Below are 15251 nucleotides of genomic sequence, written 5' to 3'. Positions count from 1 at the left end.
CTAGTCACTTCAGGGTAAAGAGGTCTAGCCCTCTTGCCCCACTTCCAGATAATGCCGACGGTCCACCCAAGCTCCGCAGATCCCTGTAGGACGGGCTGAAGGACCTGTTGCAACTGCATCGTACTTCCCCTTCTTCCTCCACCCAGTCTTGTTTCCATCATGCCTCATGGGTACCAACCTCCAGAACATTCCCTAATAAACCTCCTGCCCACAGATCTCAATCTCCCAGTTTCCCAGGAACCAGATTTAATACAGTCTCCTGGCTCTAAATTCCATGTTCTTGGCACAGCAGTACATGTGAGAGTGGGCAAAATTTCTTCACAATAAAACTATATCTGCCTGCCAAGTTATCAGCAAATCTCTTAGGAATGTAAAATAGAACCTGTAATTTTAGATAGCTGTGGGGCAGCTCCAGGATCATGAAGAACAAGGCCTGGAGCAAAATTAAATACCAAAAATAGCCCCTACCCTTTATTTTGTGCAAGGAGGTACAAAATGGAGTAAAATTGGCCCTTACTGTCAGGGACTTTGCAACCACATTGTCCAGGATATTAACTCTCCACAGAGAAAGAGACCAGAGACAGGGCTACTATCCAGAAGCCCCTGCTTCAGGGGTCTGCCTCCATCAGAGTGCATGAACAAAGCTCATGAGGGACTATCCACAGAGAAGTCACATGCCACTCCAGATTTAGTGGCCTTTGGGAACCACATCCTTTATCCACAGGGGTCTTAGAGCAGTTGTATTTCTGTGCCTTGTCCCCTTGACTAGAATTGATGGATTCAGATGCTATCCGAGTTAAGCTTAACCAATCAAATTCTCTCTTCCAGTCATTTAGACTTTTAAACAAAGGGACCCAGAGACTGTTGGTCTCCATAATGTGAAACTACAGAGAAAGGACCACAGATGGCTGCTGCTAAGGCTCCTGGAACAGCCTTGCTTCCCAAGGCCTAGATGAACCTCTTCCTTGGATTCTCCAAGATACACCATCAATTTTCCAATGAGGTTTGCTAAAGTAATCTGGGTTGGATTCTGCTATTTCAAATCCAAAGAAACTTCACTACTCCAAGTCCTCCGTAAAGTTTTATATAAAGTTCCAGAAATTTTAATTATGCCTTTGGCAGAGAGAGAACATTTATCTAATCTAAACTGTCTCCCACATGCTGATGTTGACAAAAGCAACAGAAAATTTGAAAAAAAAAAAAAATGCCCTGCTGTCTAAATGCCACAGGACAGGATCATGAAATCAGAATCAGAAAAAACCCACGACAGCAAACAAATGTTAATAGGTCATACCACTTCTTTCTCAAAAGCCTCCACTAGCTTCCTATCACATTTCAAATAAAATCCAATCCTTACATCAGCTGGACCCTATATTACCTACCCTACTTGACCTGTGGCTATCTCTGACCTCAACTCCCCTAACTCTCCTGTTCACTTACTCCACCCATATACACTGGCCTCTTTGTTCTTCTCAACCATACTCCCACATCAGGACCTTTGCACACACAGTTTCCCCTACCTGGATATCTATCTATCCTGCAGATATCTCTATGACCTAGTCTCTCCTTTTCATGTCTCTGCTGAAATCCCATCAGATAGACCTTCCCTCACCTCCTGTCTAGAAGAGTAGCCTCTCCTTCTCCCTCTTTATCCTCATATCCCAATTAATTTTTCTTCCTAGCACTTGTCACTACCTAACACTACATTACAAAACTACTGTTTATTTGTTAACTATCTGCTAGCCTTACTAGATTATAATCTCCATCATGGTCGTGAATCTGTATGCTTTTGCTCAATGTGGGGTTCACACTCTTTAGAAGAACATGACATATCGAAAGATCTCCATTTATAAGTTGGATGAACAAACAAGCAATTAAAATCTAAGTACTGACATATTTCTACTTGGAGGCAGAGGGTCAGGACTGTATGTTCAGGATGACGAATGACTCTGCTTCAGTCCTTCATGTTTCCTGGGTTGAACAATGACAGGAGATGTAACTCCCCGGAAAAGAGTGTAGGGTGAGGCCCACAAAAGGGGTCACTTCAGCACATACCTGCTATGGGATCAGGTGATGAGGGCCTTGAGCCTTTAGGAAGACGGACGGTCTCTGCAGTAGAAAGCCAGGTGGTTCTAGTGGCTGCAACCCAAGCAAGATGGCAGTGAGAACTGGTAAGAGTAATCCCAAGCTGGGTTGCAGGATGGAGAGACAAGACCTGGGGAGGAGGCAAAGATGTCAAACTAGTCAACTCCATGGGGACATTTACCCTGAAAATTACAAGGTCTTTTCCTTTTTTCAAAATAGCTTTTCTAATAACTGGGTATATTAACTAGACACATTCTCTTCTAGCTTTGAAATCTAGCCCAAAATGTGTATGTTCATCTCTGTCTTACTCCATAGTCTCACTTCCCTTAGGCTCAAAGAACAAATCAAGTTCCTATACATTAAATTTTATGCCTTATAAAATGTATTTTGTTTGAGAATTTTCTTTTCTTTAAAGCCTGTTTTTTGGGATGCCTGAGTGGTTCACGAGGTTAAGCAGCTGCCTTTTTGCTCAGGACATGATCTTGGGGTCCTGGGATCAAGTCGCACACTGGGCTCCCTGCTCCACTGGGAGCTTGCTTCTCCCTCTCCCTCTGTCTGAAGGTCCCCTGCTTGTGCGCTCTCTCCCTCTGGCAAACAAATAAATAAAATCTTTTTAAAAAATAAATAAATAAAGCCCATTTGTTTGCAGCAGAATGAGCCAATGAGCCAACTTATACAATGGTATAAGTACCATTCTGATTCACATAGCAATGGAAATTTGGATTGTATTATGATACCTAAACAAATAGCGGTATGATATGGCATGCTCTGAGACATTCATGCCACATAATGGCAGGTGCATTCCCTGCCATCCTTAACACCCTGGACACAGGTAAAGAACCAGGGTACCAGGGGTTCAGATGAGAAACTATGAGGACAAATCCATGACACTTATGTGTCCTTATGCTATCTTCCTCAGTAGATAGGCAGATAGATTGATCCTCATTTTACTTAGTGTTTGGGAATCAAACTAGCTGACAACTGTATATAAAATTCATGTTGCCAAGAGCAACAAATCTATTAAAATATACCCTAAGAGTCTGAAAATAGGTACAATCTGTTTGAGAGAAAAATAGATCAAAAGCCTCAAAAATGTACTACTCTTTGATCTAGTGATTTTATTTTTGGGAAATTAGACTAAGACAATCATCATAGATATGCAGAAAAATTCAGTTACAGAGATGTTGGCATTGTATGTAATCATAGTCATAAAATTTGGAAGTGACATAGATGTCTAACAGCAGGGGCTAAGTAAAGCATGCCATGAACAGGCATGCAGGGAGACAGGATGAAGCCATTAACATGGTATTTAAATACTGAGAAATTTTAAAGTAACTACAATATTGTTTTAAGTTTAAAATACATTATTATTTAAAAATAAAATAATCCTAATTTACTATAATGGCAATTTAGTTAAAAATAAGTGTGCACTTTTTTCAAACAAAAAGTTCTAGAAGGAAATACACCAAATGCTATTAGTAGTTGTCCCTAACTATTTGAATTACACACACTTTTTATTTCTTGCCTTTTATAACTTTACTCCCCAAATCAGCTATAATAAATGGATTTTGCCACTCAATTAAAACAAATTCTACCTATTTTTAAGCTGTATGATAAAGAAAATGCACTTCATGTGCAGCAGAAAATTGGAAAGAAACTCAGCTGTTCATTGCAACGGCAGAGAATAATTTGTGTGTTACCTCTTGGAGATATAGTCCTATCTTGCCACCTTGAAATGATAATAAATAACAACCACTCTTACAATGAAGCAGTGTCAGAGTGCCACAATGGGAAGCCAAAGTAATATTAATAGTCCCAAAGTCGTATGTCAAGCAAATGCAAAAGTTCCCCAGAGAGAGATGCTGGTAGAATAAATAATCAAGAATAGTAGACCGTACTTCTGGTAAATAGTGCTCTTTGTGAGATGGCATAAACAGAGTCAGTTTTTCCAGCATTTAAGATATAAATCACTATACTAATTTTTGATGCATGGTGACAAGTATGTGAAAAGTGATGTTATTAGATTCATCCAGTCACCACATAAAGAGTTTGTGAAAAGAAACAACATTTGGGAAATTCGGATCCATGTAACCACATTTAGAATTTATTTGTGTTAAAGCATTTATAAAATCATTGTCTCTGCAAGTTTATAAATACATTTATCCTTCAAATGTAACTTCCTTTCTTTAATTGCTCCCTATCCTACCGGAGTTTACATGCTCCCCGATAACACACACATGTGTGCTTGTGTGCGCACACATACACACACACAGACACACAGACACACACACACTTTCTCATCCTATCACCATGATAATCAAAACAACTCGTATTTCTTTGCAGTTTTATCTGGCAAATTTTCTGCTGTCTGGTTATCCAGTTACAATAGAGCCTAAGCTTGCTATTTTTGCTACCTAGGAAAAATCCAGAGGAAATTGAGTTTCTTTGATTCATAATGCCACTACTAAGCTTATGAGCTTCTCTTTTTCATTCAAATCACATTGACATAAATTGATCAAAGAAGAAAGGTGGAGGAGTCAAGTTTCATAGAAATAGTCACCTTTTCCTCCCTCATTGCAGAGAGGAATTGAATCAACTATGCACTTTCATTCCAGCCTAGGAAGACAATTTTTTTCTCTAACAGCTTAGAAAGGGATTCTTACTGCCATGCTTGGGGAGAAAGGGTGGGCAGACAAAGAGCATGTATGACACTCTGATCTGGGGGAATCGGGAAGTTATGTCAGGAGAGCAGAGAACATTCCAACCTGTAACCTTGTCAAGGCTGAGAGCACTGTGAAATTGTCCAAATGGGCACAGTCTGGGTTTCACCCTATTTCTTGTCCAGTATCACTTAACGGCTCACAATCCCTAAAGAGAAGGCCTCAGGAAAAAGACTTCACTGTATGTAAAAATTGAACACAGAGCTTTGAAGTCTGGGTTTCCCAGGAATTAGATCCTGAGGTAAGGATCTGAGTGAATATTTATTGGAAGGCTCAGGAAACTCCCGTAGCAGAGTGGAAGAAAGATACAGGGAAGGGAAGGTAATAGAGGGTAAGTCGTTAAGCAAGTGCATGGTTAGCTTGTGCCACGTAACAAACCATTCCAATGCTTAGTGACTTTAAAACTGAACATGCGTATTTTCTCACACTTCTGTGAATCATCCAGATGGTTCTCGTTGTCTGGGCGAGTGCCACTGATTTCTACATTTAGCTGGCTACTCTTCTAGGGCTAGATCCCTCAGTGCTCAGACGCACACTTCTAATGGTTGACCTAGGCAGCTTTTGGTGGATAAGCTCATTTCTACGTCCCCTCGCATCTCCAAGGGGCTAGCCTGGAATCCTTTAGGTGGTGGTCTCAAGTTCCAAATGTGGCAAGAAAACAAGCCCCAGCAAGCAAGCACTTTTCAAGTTGTTGATGGGATCATATTTGCTGATTTCCCTATGGCCAAAGTTTAAGTTCACAGGTCCACTAGATTCAAGGTTGGAAAAATGGCTTCCACGTCTTGACGGGAGATCTGCAAGGCCACACGATGTGGGGAGGAGGATTTGTGGTTATTTTACAAGTCACCACCACCAGCCGCCTTAGTGGGAGGTTAGCATTTAATCCAGTGAGGAATTTCTGAATTAAACTCTGCCTCAGAATTAATGCATCCCACCAAGGTGGGAGAGAGGAAAGGGGGTACTTCTGTGCCAAAGCCCCCAGGTCACTGGAGACTCCCTGCAAGGTTGCTAATACCAAAACAGCTGAAATGGTTTAGTGTGCTTCAGCCACACAGATCCAGATACTGGCAGTTATGACCCTTCTGTCACTCCTAGAAGGAACGAGCTCTTGGGAGAATATGAGACCTCTCTGTGAATGCTACTTACAGCCCATATTTACGATTCAAAGTGATTCAAAGCATCTAAGGTGAATAGCTTCAATCAGTTTGTTCCTAATTGCTACTCTGCTGTGTATGATGTTTTTGTTGCTGCTGTTGTTGTTGTTGTTTGAATTCCTGAGACAATACAATGCCTGACAAGCGGCAAGAGATAGCCTTTATCTAATTTCTGGGTGAAACAGTGGCATAGTTGTTTTCTGGGCCCCATTGGGCAGCCACCTGCCAAGTGAAAATGTCTGAGAATTTGAACTTCAAGCTAACTTGTTCAATGAACACTGCTCAGTGTTCAAATATACCATTCTTCTTCACACAGAAAGGAATGAACTATTAGCTAGCCTAGTCTTAGACAGCCTCGCACTGCATCTCTGTGCCACATGGGTGAGTAAGGATCAAGTCATTGGCAAATATTTTCTGAAATGGAACTGTCAGAGAAGAGTGGTGATAACATTATTTCAATCACTTTGAATGAGATGTTACCAAAGACTCAAATCCACAATGTGATACTAAAAACATTACATTTTTTGTGAATAGAATAGCTCTGTTTAATATAGTGAGAGGTAGTACTGTGTATGTAGTGGTCAAGATCATGGACTCTGAAGTCAGATACTTGGGTTGGAATCCTGGTTGAGCCACCTGTCAGCTACCAGCTCGAACAGTTCACTCAAGTTCTCAGTACCTCCACTTCTTCACTATAAAATGAAGATAGGAATATTGTCCATCCCGAAGAATTGTTGTAAGAATCAATACATATAATATTCTTAAAACAATATGGGACAATATGATAAAGATTAGCTAACTTAGTAGTGAATTACCATTTCTACCTACTGACTAGTGCTCTATTGGCTTGAGTTAACAAGGATTAATTGAAAACAGAAGGAAGCTGGAAAGAGTTTACAGATTTCATTTAATTGTACTTAGATGTTAGTTAATACCTTGAGGATATTAGACTCTGAAACTCAGAAGCAAGCAGTTGTGACTGACTTCCGTAGATTCGAACTTTTCTCAGTGACTTCTTTTAAGTCTTTTTTTCAAATTTTCATTTATTCATCTGAAAGAGAGAGAGGCAGTGAGCACAAGCTAGGGGGACAGGCAGAAGGAGATTGAGAAGCAGACTCCTCCCTGAGCAGGGACCCATCACAGGGCTTGACCCCAGGACCCTGAGATCAGGACCTAAGCCAAAGGCAGATGTTTAATAGACTGAGCCACCCAGGTACCCCTCAATAACTTCTTGGCAAGCAATGAATTGTTCACTGTACACAGATACCCATGTCCACACCCACACAAACACATATAAACAAATGTATTTGCACATACACACCTAAAAAATGTTTCATGAAGTAGCATTCATTGTGATATTGTATATGCTCTTATTATTTCCATTTATTAAAATGTTGATAGTACTCTGTTATTAACTTTGCCATCATTAAGGGGTCATGACTTCATGTCTGAAAAAATCCTGCATACCCAATCCGTTCAATGAGATAATTACGTGGGGGAAAAAAAAATGCGTTCTCTTCTCATTTCTGGCTACTCTTCAGCCCAGTCCTGCCATGTAGTACCAGGGTTAAGCTCTCCTTAGTACCAAGGGAAATAGAGATTCTTAAAGATTTTCTCGATGATTCCCAACTAGGCCACACTACCTGGATCTCTGGTCTGTCATCAGCTACTCTCCCTTCTCAGCACTTTCCTGAACATGCAGGATGTGATGAATAAAGTCTTCTGCCTGGGATAATAAAGACAACTCTATGACCTAAAGTTCTTCTGCTTATTGTGGACATGAGGTACATGAGGTTGTAGCAAGAAGGGGTCATTAAACCTCTGGAGAACTGTAAAGAATCTATTTCTAGCCCTAGGATAGAAATTATGACAGCTGCCCTATCATCTAATTTGGGACCAAAACAAAACACAGTACGGCATTTAATCTAATCCTTGACAATCAGACACATAACAAGATTTTAGGAATGGAAATTCTTTGGGGACAAGGTCAGGTTGAGTATATTTTTATATAAATGGTGCTTTTCTCCTACTGTGAAATCACAAACACAGTCCACTTGGTTTTCCTCTTTTTCTACTTGTGCCAACTGCACATCACTAAATTCTACCTTTAGTGGTGATCCACATTTCTTATAAAGTAATCCTACTCCTTGGTTTCTACACTTGGTAGGTTGAACTGGAGATGTGAGAATTTCACCACAAGAAACAGTATCCAATAACAGTTCTAGAGATAGATGAAGGTGATTATGATAGCGCAACCATGGAAGCGTACTTGATGCCACAAACCTGTACACTTCAAAATGGTTAAGATGGTAAACTTCATGGTATATGTATTTTGCCACAAATAAAAAATGATTTAAAAAAGTATTATATAAAAAAGGATTACATAGAAGTTTTTTGAATTCAGGTTATATATTTAGACCCTCCTCCTACCTCACCCCCTCATTACTAAAAAAAAAAAAAAAAAGAAAGAAAACACAAGCGTTATATTTTATAGTTTGTTAGTCTAGAAATATTTAGTTAGCTATTTAAATCTTTAAATCTAAATGTCATCTGTCACCACTGCTAATGTTCGTGGTTGTGGGGAATAACCAGAGGAAATGGAAATGCCCCTCTTGATCTTACTCACTCAAAAGTTTCCACACATCCAACCACCCCATCACTGAAAAAGTTTGTCATAATAAACATGTATCCATAAAATAGACTGATATTTTTGCTGATGCCAGAATTGACATATTAACTTAATCTTTTGTGTCAGAAAACTTACTGACTCACTCAAATTGAGCAGTCCAAAGTAATAAAAATATATTCAAAGAACTGTATAAATATGCTATTCCAAAAAATATGAAAATAGAAGACTTGTTTAAAGTTTCTGCTTGGCTACACCTTGAAAAATCCAGAAAACAAGGACATTTTATTTGGATGCTTCAATTAAATGAGGCCTTGAAGAAAACCAGGGGAGCAGTTCATTGAACATGTGTTTCTCATTGACCTTGTGAGGCATCCATCCAGCATCTTTAACAAAAGAACACTGTGAATAAGTATACTCTCTCACTGTTGAATTTTGATGGCCTTATAAGCCACTCAAGCTTCACCTTCCTGGTTAATGTATCATCAAAATCTGTTTCTAGGCATTCTATGAATAGCTTTGTAGTAGCCGCCAATTACTGTAGTATATACATTTCTCTCTCATGCTCACCTTATTACCCAAATCAAACATTCTACTTACTAAGAACAATCTTGTATCATGTCAGATTCATTTTCAAAATCTTTTAAGTTTAGCATTTTATCACAACACTTGAATAATGCATTTAACATCTCAGTCCTAATTTTAATCTTGAAATCTACCTCAGACAAACCTAACAGCTTTGTAGCCCTCTCATGCCCTGCCCCCTCCACCTCTCCCCCCGATTTCCCAAAATAATTGATTATATAGGAAATAAAGTATGACTGAAGGGATGAAGAAATGTACTTCAATTTTAAGGCTAACTATGCAAATGCCTGTTTTTCAATAAACAGTTCTGCTTAACCTAAAGGTATGAAGTTAAGCATATTTTGTGGCATGGTCCTAACCTAGAACCAAAAGGAAGCTAGAAACATAAACAGCAAGTCCAAGTCTCAGGTCTGCTTGTCATAGTACATGACCTATTCTGCAGTACACAACCAAAGAATTGAAGAGGGATAGTCAAAGGTATCTAGACTTTCAGGAACAAAGAACACAAATAGCCCTGGAAAGATTGTGTTTTGTACAACTACCAAAGACTAAATTATATCAACAGCAAGGCTTTTTTTTAATTGCCCAAAGAGATTCTGAAATTAAAAGATGACCAAAAGATGAAGATTTACACAGGCAGGCACACCTTGTAGTACAAACCTCTCTATAAATAAAGAGACCACAACCTTGGAGCCTTAAAGTCCTTAATCTATAAACAAGAAAGTATTGCTCACCCAAAATGTAGCTGGCATTTTATTCGCACTAAACAAAGAATGATCACATAGTGAAGAAGGGTAAAAGACAGCAAATGCATTTGATATACTGGCCAACTCACTCCTTTAATCTTTGGATATTTCTCCTCCTGAAACCTTTTAGGCCCATATCCAGGAAACTCTTTCAAATGACTCATGTACATCAAACTCTTATTATCACAGTCTAGTTGGCTTAGTCTATGACTTCCAAAAACAATTACTTTTTCAATGCCCAACCCTAACCCTATTATTAACATCTCCTACCACTCAAGAAGAAGAAAAGATGTGGGATTAGGAAAGTGAAAAGAGGAAGCAGGCAAGGAAACAAGGGGAAAACATGAGGAATCAATGGAAGGAAAAAACAAGTAAAATCATGATCACAATAGGCCAAAATATCTTATTCCATTCTTTTCCTTTTTCCCAGTCTACTAAATTCAGTAGAAAACTTTTCTCGTATTAAAAATGCTTGCTGAGCACCTATTATAAGCCAGGCATTGCTCTAAGCACTTTACAAATATTATCTCATTCAATACAACAATTCAATGAGATAGATACTACTGATGTACTGATGTTCTATTTTGTAGACAAAAAGCCAAGGCACAGGAACCCAGATCACAGGGCTAGTAAGTACCAGATCGAGGATTCAACCCAGCAAACTAGTTCTGGAGACCATATTTTTACCCAGTGACTTATGTGCAAAAGAACCTGTTACTGCATCTACTTATGGGTTCCACTATAATACTGATGTGGGAAACAAAGGCAGAAGAAAAATTATTAAGTTTCCTTACCACCTACATCCCACTGACAAATCTTTGAAACAGGCAGAGTGATATTACTCTAGGAACCGAGTTGCCTCAATATTAATATTCTGCCAAGGGCAAAAGGGAAAATCCTAGCCCTACCCCCAAGATCTTATAAGTCTACTTTAACATATAACAATTCCTTTGGAAACTTCCTTTATCTCTGCCCCCCAAGATAAATGTTGGCAATCATCCTCCAAGCATATGACCCACTGATATATGTCTGAAGAGTCTCCTGACTGAGCTTTTACTAAACAGTAATAAATGACAACAATAGCTAGCCCCCTCAGGATCCTGGAAATCTTTTTTCCAAAATAACCGGGAGGCTTACCCTATCCCCAACTCCCTCCCAACTTGAAAGTATATCATGGACCACTCCTCATGACCTCAGTGCAGCTCTTCCTGCTCATGGGTCCTGTCCCCGTGCTTTAATAAAACCACCTTTTTGCACCAAAGACATCTCAAGAATTCTTTCTTGGCCATTGGCTTCAAACTCTAACATCTTCCCTACACCAATACTACTTTCTAATACTACAAATTTGGGGTGAGGGAGATCCTAGGGATTTATTCCTTAAATAAGCATTTATCATAAACAGACTCTAGCTTTAGCTTCTTTAAAGGAACACAAAAATGAACAAATCAGATTTCTAGCCTTAGATAAATTCAGTCTAGTGAAAGATATAATATTATAACACAATGAAAACAGTGCTTAGAGAGCTTTGTCCAAACAGCTACTGGAACATGGAATGGAATGACTAACTTCTTGTACAGTGAGAGGGACATATCAAAGAGAGGGGATACACAATCTAAGTTTGATTGATTGATTGATTGATTGATTGATTGATTTGGCTGGCTCCACACTGGGCATGGAGCCCCACATGGGGCTTGAATTTAGAACCTCGAGATCAGACCCAGGCTGAAACCAAGAGTTGGACATTCAACAGACTGAGATACCCCGGCAACCCCCCATAATCTAAGTTTTTTAAAAGACAAAAAGGAGTTTCCAGAAATAGGATGGAAGAAGTAAGTAGGTATCCATGTTTTCAATAATTATAAAGACTCATTTACTAATATAAAAATTTTTTGGAACACATATATACAAGGTATGGACTAAGTTCACAGAATAAGAATAAATAAATTATAATTTCTTCTTTCAATAAATATATCACCTAGAAGGGGGGATAACATACAAATGAACATTACAAGGCTATATGAGTTTTTTTTAATGCTCTGAGATTTGTCAGATATGCCCTTTAGATGATCTAAGAGCTTCTTAGAATGAATCCAAGAATTCTGGGGAACTGATGCCTATTCTGCTCCTATAAGCTGAGTTCAGGAATGTGGTTGGATCAGCTGAACTATCCTCAAGCATCTGAGGGTAATGGATAAGACTGAATGAAATGTTTCAATCACATTTTGCACTCTATAATTTTGAGACGGATGACCTGTACCAAGCAAGGAAGTATCAGCATGTATCCACACTAGACAAAGTGCAGGCCCTCTCTACCTTTATGCATAAACACTGGGCATGGAAAGAAAAAAGTTACACTTCTAGAAAGACTTGCAATCTGCACTCACAATTACATTATCCCTGGTTAGAGGAGGGTACTAGGAAGCTTGCATCTTCATACTAGATGCTGCTACCAATCTTGCCATCATGTATCCTAACGGCAATCAGAAGTGCAATGTGTTTGATTTACTCAGAAAGTGTCTATGTCTTGTATTTCTGTCAATCCAAGCCTGCTAATGACAGCTGACCAAGAAGCTAAATAGATTATATAGGAATTCAGAAAAGGAGGTAACTGTTGATTAAAAATCCAAACAGTTCTTGGTTTAAAGTAGCATTGAAATTACGACTGACTGATCAGTCATCAAATAATCAAGTAAGTCTGACTTACTCCCTTACTGATTGAATATTCACTCAGTAAATAAGTTAATATAGTAAAAAAATAGAAAAGTTTAGCCTTGTTGGCCATGGATACTTCCTGCACTTTACAAGGACCAATTTTACCATTTATTTATAAAAATAATGGTTTTAATTCCCTTATTCCCATGTTCTTACAGATATTTATGATACTAACCAAGTATGTTAACAATAACAATAAACATCTATTGGGTAGTTCCTTATAATTTATATAGTATTTTCTGAGATTGTTGTCTCTTTTGATTACCTCAGTAGCCCTGTAAAATATTAGAAGTTTAGTGACTTGTTTCTTAAATTCCACATATGAGTGAACTCATATAGGTGTCTTTCTCTGATTAACTTATTTCACTTAGCATAATACCTTCTAGTTTCACCCACAGCATCAAGCATAGGAGAAGGGAGAAAAAAATAGAACAATTAGAAAACAGAGAGGGAGATAAACCATAAGAGACTCTTAATCACAGGAAACAAACTGAGGGTTGTTGGAAGGGTTGGGTTGGGAGATGGGGTAACTGGGTAATGGGCATTAAGGAAGGCACATGATATAATAAGCCCTAGGTGTTATACTGATGAACCACTGACCTCTACCTCCAAAACCAATAATACATTATTTGTTAAGTAATTGAATTTAAATATTTTTTTTAAAGTTTAGTGACTTGCCCCAGGCCACATAGCTAGTAAGTAGCAAGGCAGCTTTTCTCTGTTATCCCATCATTGAGTCTTAATCTCCTCTCCTTTCTCTGAAAACTGCCCCTCCTCTCTTATTCTGGTAGAGAGACCCAGCCATGGGCAGCCATGTTGTACCACATAACATCTCCACTCAGGCCCTAGGTAATTGGACTTCAGGTATGCACTGCACCAAGCCAGAAAATCAGATTCTCTAAAGGAAGACTTTGGAAATTGAAACCAAGATAAGGAGAGTTTGTTTCTCCATATGTCAGAAAATAAAGTATGTAAATTTAGGAGCTATGAGGGGCCATGTTCCACTTTGAGAACAAATGTGAAATGAGTCTACAGAGAGAGGGATGAAATAGAAGCACAAAGAGAATCAAGGAACAGACACACACACAAAAAAAAAACCCTGTGGTTTTGCCATCCCTGTTCCAGTCCTATGAGTATTCTTTGCACTGCACCCCATTTCTTTTCATCTAACTTGAGTTGGTTTCCATTACTTAAAAATGGGGTCTTAAATAGTAATATTGCAGAATCTGCAGAAGGTCAATTAATATCCCATTTACTAGGATATAGTGGCCAAAAGAAAGAAAAGGAAGGAAGAAAAAGGAGAATGGGAAGACATCAGGGAAGCTGAAAAGAAAAAAGAACAGAGGTAAAGGGAGGAAGAGGAAGAAGGGAGGGAGGGATGAGAGGGGGGTTATTTTCCATTTGTGCTATCTATAGTCCCAATCCCTCAAACATCCCATTCTGTTCCTCAGTAGGAAAGGGAATAGATTCATGGCCTAGGTCTGCAGCTCTGTGCATGTGCCCAAGAACAATGAAGTTGGTGGGAGACTAACAAATAACACTTCCAGACTAATCGTAACAATGCTTCTAGAAAATGAACTTGGTGAATGGGTTTGGGAGTGAGAGGTGGAGGCAGGGTGGGGGGATAGATAAGAGAGATCAGTTGGGAATTGAGAATGAACCTTAACAAAGAAAACCCTGTAAAATTTAAAAAAAAAAAAAAAAAGGAAGATAGTATGGAAAATGTTGAGAAAGAAGACTGGATGACCCTTAGCAACCAATCAGCTGTGTGGGGTAATGGAGGAAAGTAACTGTCCCAGGTCTTAGGGGCCTGGGTGACTTCAAGAGTAAAACCAGTAACTCCATCTGCAAGCAGGAGGACCACTCGTTTAAGGGGCTGGAGCTCATGTGTACGCAAGGTATATGCCTGGCCCCTGTGGGGATGTCTACCAGTCCAGGAGGAAAGACGATAGAGCAGCCACAGATATGGGAGCTGGTCATCAGGGCTCACAGTTGACATGAGCTCATTTAGGCAGAGCTTTATAAGGAGAGTGAAAGAAGGACAAGCAAAGCCTGGGGGAGGAGCCACATTTGGGAATGGACAGATGGTGAAACTATGACTAAAAAGCTGCAAAGAAAGCAAAGAAAATCAGGATAGCACAGTGCCAGGGACACTAAGAGAGAAGAAAGAGTGCAGGAGAGGGCAGCCTGCAGTTTTAAACACCTGAGAGAGGTTAGAAAAAAATGTGAGAATTTGAGACTATCCATCAATATTCATTTTTTAAGAAGTCACTGAGCACTTTCAATGGCTTGATGAGAGAGAATATCAAATGACAAAGGTCCTAGGGGTAAGTAGATAGGAGCACGTGATGAGAATGAGATCTGCCAAGTGTGTTAGGGGAGGAAGAGATGCGCAGAAGAGAGGCCTGATCACGAGTGTTTCCTCTTCTCTTTTGTGTTTGGGTGGTGGGGTTGGGGTGCCATTGCTGTCACTGTTTTGAATATTGAACAACCTGAATGTAGGAAGTGGGGAAGGGACCAGTGATCCCAGAGACTGAAAATGTGTAAAAGAGAGTAAAATTTGTAGATATAAGATCTGGAAGGGACAAAGAGCGTGAAGGTTCCTGAAGAAGAAAATCTGCTT

The 15251-nt window shown here is 39.3% G+C and overlaps 1 long non-coding RNA gene across 1 annotated transcript in view; it reads right to left on the bottom strand.

The window, feature by feature from the left end:
• LOC131829339 (uncharacterized) overlaps positions 1-15251 on the bottom strand; it is a 100851-nt gene that overhangs the window by 6588 nt on the left and 79012 nt on the right. The window contains exons 10-11 of the long non-coding RNA XR_009352825.1: positions 6895-7010; positions 2056-2215 (exon numbers count right to left, since the gene is read on the bottom strand). This is a non-coding gene — a long non-coding RNA (uncharacterized LOC131829339). The remainder of the gene's footprint in view (positions 1-2055; positions 2216-6894; positions 7011-15251) is intronic.

This window comes from Mustela lutreola, chromosome 4 (assembly GCF_030435805.1).
Source record: "Mustela lutreola isolate mMusLut2 chromosome 4, mMusLut2.pri, whole genome shotgun sequence".
Lineage (NCBI taxonomy): Eukaryota > Metazoa > Chordata > Mammalia > Carnivora > Mustelidae > Mustela > Mustela lutreola.
Note: the sequence above shows the minus strand (reverse complement) of the source record. Positions and strands in the feature narration are given on the sequence as shown.